Source organism: Pseudorca crassidens, chromosome X, assembly GCF_039906515.1.
Source record: "Pseudorca crassidens isolate mPseCra1 chromosome X, mPseCra1.hap1, whole genome shotgun sequence".
Lineage (NCBI taxonomy): Eukaryota > Metazoa > Chordata > Mammalia > Artiodactyla > Delphinidae > Pseudorca > Pseudorca crassidens.
This window is the reverse complement of record NC_090317.1, coordinates 53,108,352-53,112,442: the sequence shown is the minus strand read 5'-3', so window position 1 is coordinate 53,112,442 and position 4,091 is coordinate 53,108,352. Positions and strand designations below refer to the sequence as shown.

Below are 4,091 nucleotides of genomic sequence, written 5' to 3'. Positions count from 1 at the left end.
GCAGGTCCAGACTTTTCCCCGGACTCCCTCCCAGCCAGCCGTGGCGCACTAAACCCCTGCAGGCTGTGTTCAGGCCGCCAACCACAGTCCTCTCCCTGGGCTCTGACCGAAGCCCCGCCCACTCCAGCGGGGTAGCAGACAAGTCTCTCGGGCTGGTGAGTGCCGGTCGACCCTGATCCTCTGTGCTGGAATCTCTCCGCTTTGCCCTCCACACCCCTGTTGCTGTGCTCTCCTCCGTGGCTCCGAAGCTCACCCCCCCCGCCACCTGCAGTCTCCACCCACAAAGGGGCTTCCTAGTGTGTGGACACTTTTCCTCCTTCACAGCTCCCTCCCGCTGGTGCAGGACCTGTCCCTATCCTTTTGTCTCTGTTTATTCTTTTTTCTTTTGCCCTACCCAGGTATGTGGGGTGTTTCTTGCCTTTTGGGAGGTCTTAGGTCTTCTGCCAGCATTCAGTAGGTGTTCTGTAGGAGTTGTTCCACGTGTAGATGTATTTCTGGTGTATCTGTGGGAAGGAAGGTGATCTCCATGACTTACTCTTCTGCCATCTTCCCAGAAGTCTCTCTTTGGGTTATTTTAATGGAAACATGTTAATATAAATGTTTCAGACATTACATGAAACTTCTAAAAATCTTTAAAAAAATAATCTTCTTTTTAAATTGTTGGTAACATTATAAAACAGAATGTGCCTTCTTAATTTTAAGATATCAGTGATAGACAAATCATAAACTCTGAATTGAAGGAGAAATAAAGCTTGTAAAGCCAAAAACAAACAAACAAACAAACAAAAACAAGAAAGAGCTAAAATAAACCTAATTTTACATATCAGGGAACTAGAAAAGGAACAAACTAAGTCCAAAATTAACAGAAGGCAGAAAATAAACATCAGAGTGGAAATAAATTAGAGACAAAAAGAGAATAGAAAAGATCAATGACACTAGGAATTAGTTTTTGAAAGCATAAACAAAATAGACAAACTATTAGCTGGATTACCAAGAAAAAAGGAAGACAAATAAATAAAATTATATATGAAAGAGGAGACATTACAACTGATACCACATAAATACAAAGGACTGTAGGAGACTACTATGAATAATTATATGCCAACAAATTGTACAGTCTGGAAGAAATGAATAAATACCTAGAAACATAAAACCTATCAAAACTGAATCATGAAGAAATAGAAAATATGAACAGACAAATTACCAGTAAAAAATTGAATCAGTAATTAACAACCTTCCAACAAAAAGCTCATGGCTCAATGGCTTCACTGATGAATTCTCACAAACATTTCAGAATTGGGAAGTTGCAGTGTGCTGTAAAGGGAGGCCCAACACTGAAAGGGAGGGTAGGGGGTTGACTTGCCCACCTGTTGTCCTCCACCATGGCAGAGCTCTAGAGGACTAAGTGAGTGCTGCCTTGTCAGCTTCCACAGCATACTTTGGCCACTGTCCTTTCTCCCTTCATCGCCTTGGGCCCCTCCTTTGTTCCCTCTGTCACATGTTAACGGGCCACATGGGGGAGGCACTGTATAGAGGGCAGCAGGAAGTGGTATTGGCCACCATCCTCCCACTGGCCTCCTCCTTGTCATCCTCCTGCCTGGCCTGGGGCTAAATGCAGCCAAACTGTCAGGCCCCTCCCCCTGGCCAGACGGATCCTTCTGCCTAGAAACCAGGTGTGGAAACGACTGGCAAATACATGGCATCCAGGAGAAAGATGTCTTTCCTCTTCTCCAGATAATGAAAAACTTTATAAAAATCTATCACTTCATAAAACTTCATAAAATCTATCACTGTGGATGAAAATAGGAAGTCATTTGCATCATCTTATATTCAGATTTTCAAGAAAGGAAAATACTTCTCAAAAGATTTCAAGAAGTAAGAAGTGTTAAAGATTGCTTCAGGAATTTTATATTTGATGATGAAGATTTGGAAAAACCTTACTTCCTAGACAGAAAATTTCCATCTTCTGCTATTGCTTTCTCTTATCTGAAGATTGAAACTCTATTCCTTATACAATTAATGGGTATTTGACAGACTACCAAAGGGAAGGAGTCCGGTTTATCTATGGACAATTCATCCAAGGAAGAGGGAGTATTCTTGGTGATGATATGGAACTTGGAAAAATAGTACAGGGTATTTCATTTTTGGTGGCAGTTTTGCATAAATAGATTACTCATGAAGATATTGAAAATAAAATGACAGAGGTTTTACTACAAAGTATGAAAAAGGAGCACCTCTTCTCTTATAGCAAAAAATATGTTCTTAATAGTTGCTCCTCTTTCTGTCCTCTACAACTGGAAGGATGAATTGGACACCTGGGGATATTTCAGAATCACTATTTTACATGGTAACAAAAAAGACAATGAACCGACTTGTGTAAAGCAGAGGAAATGTGAAATTGCTGTAACGGCTTATGAAATACTGTACTTGTGTCTGGATGAACTTAGCAGTTTGGAATGGTCAGCTGTTATTGTAGATGAAGCTCATAGAATCAAGAATCCAAAGGCTAGAGTAACAAAGGTTATAAAAGCTTTAAAATGTAATGTTCACATTGGCCTCACTGGAACCTGGACTGGGTTGTGCCAGGACTTTTAGGTAGCAGGATCCATTTCAAGAAGCAGTTTTCTGACCCAGTAGAACATGGTCAGAGACACACAGCAACAAAAAGAGCACTAGATACTGGCTGAAAGTTGTCTATCAAACAGTATTAGAAACAGAAGATGGCACAAAAACAGAAATCAATGTAACAGAATAGAGAACACAGAGATAAATCTAACCACTTATGGTCAATTAATCTATGACAAAAGAGGAAAGAATATACAATGGGGAAAAGACAGTCTCGTCAATAATTGGTGGTGTGAAAACCAGATAGTTATGTGTAAAATATAAGATTAGAATACTTCCTCACACCAAATACAAAAATAAACTCAAAATGGATTAAAGACCTAAATGTAAGCTCTGAAACATAAAACTAGAAAAGAGCATAGACAGAGCACCCTTTGACATAAATCATAGCAGTATTTTGCACATGTGTCCTAAAGCAAAAGAAATAAAAGCAGAAATAAACAAATAGGACTCAAACTTACAATTTTTTTTCACAGCAACGGAAACCATCCACAATATGAAAGGAAAAACCTACTGAATGGAAGAAAATATTTGCAAATGACATGACCGATAAGGGGTTAATATCCAAAATATATAAACAGCTCATCCAACTCAACATCCAAAAAACAAACAACCCAATTAAAAAGTGGGCAGAAGACCTGATAAACATTTTTCCAAAGAAGACATACAGATGGATAACAGGCACATGAAAAAATGCTTAGCATCTCTAACCATTAGAGAAATGCAAATCAAAACCACAATGAGATATCAATTCACCTCTCAGAATGACTTTAATCAAAAGTCTACAAATAACACATATTGGTGAGGATGTGAAGAAAAGGGAACCTTTGTACACTTTTGGTGGGAATGTAAAGTGGGGCAGCCACTGTGGAAAATAATATGGAAGTTCCTTAAAAAACTAAAAATAGAGCTACCAAATTATCTGGCAATTCCACTCCTGGGTATATACCCAAAGAAAATGAAAACAGTAATTCAAAAAGATACATGCACCCCAATGTTCATAGCAGCATTATTTACAATAGCCAAGACATGTAAACAACTTAAGTGTCTATCAACATATGAATGGATAAAGAAGATGTGATATACATATATACATATTTGTATATATATACATATGTATATATGTATATACATATGTATATATGTATATATGTATATACATATGTATATATGTATATACATATGTATATATGTATATACATTCAGCCATAAAAAGGAATGAAATTCTGCCATTTGCAACAATGTGGATTGACCTAGAGTATTACGATTAGTGAAATAAATCAGACAGAGAAAGGTAAATACTCTATGTTATTACTTATATGTGGAATCTAAAAAATAAAACAAATGTATGTAACAAAACATAAACAGACTCACATATATAGAGAACAAACTAATCGTTACCAATGGGGAGAAGGAAGGAGAGAGGGGCAAGATAGAGTATGGGATTGAGAGGTACAAACTACAAT

At 37.8% G+C, this 4,091-nt stretch overlaps 1 pseudogene; it reads left to right on the top strand.

Moving 5' to 3' along the window:
* Positions 1–1,612: 1,612 nt before the first annotated feature.
* LOC137216336 (DNA excision repair protein ERCC-6-like 2) lies at positions 1,613–2,687 on the top strand (annotated as a pseudogene).
* Positions 2,688–4,091: the final 1,404 nt, after the last annotated feature.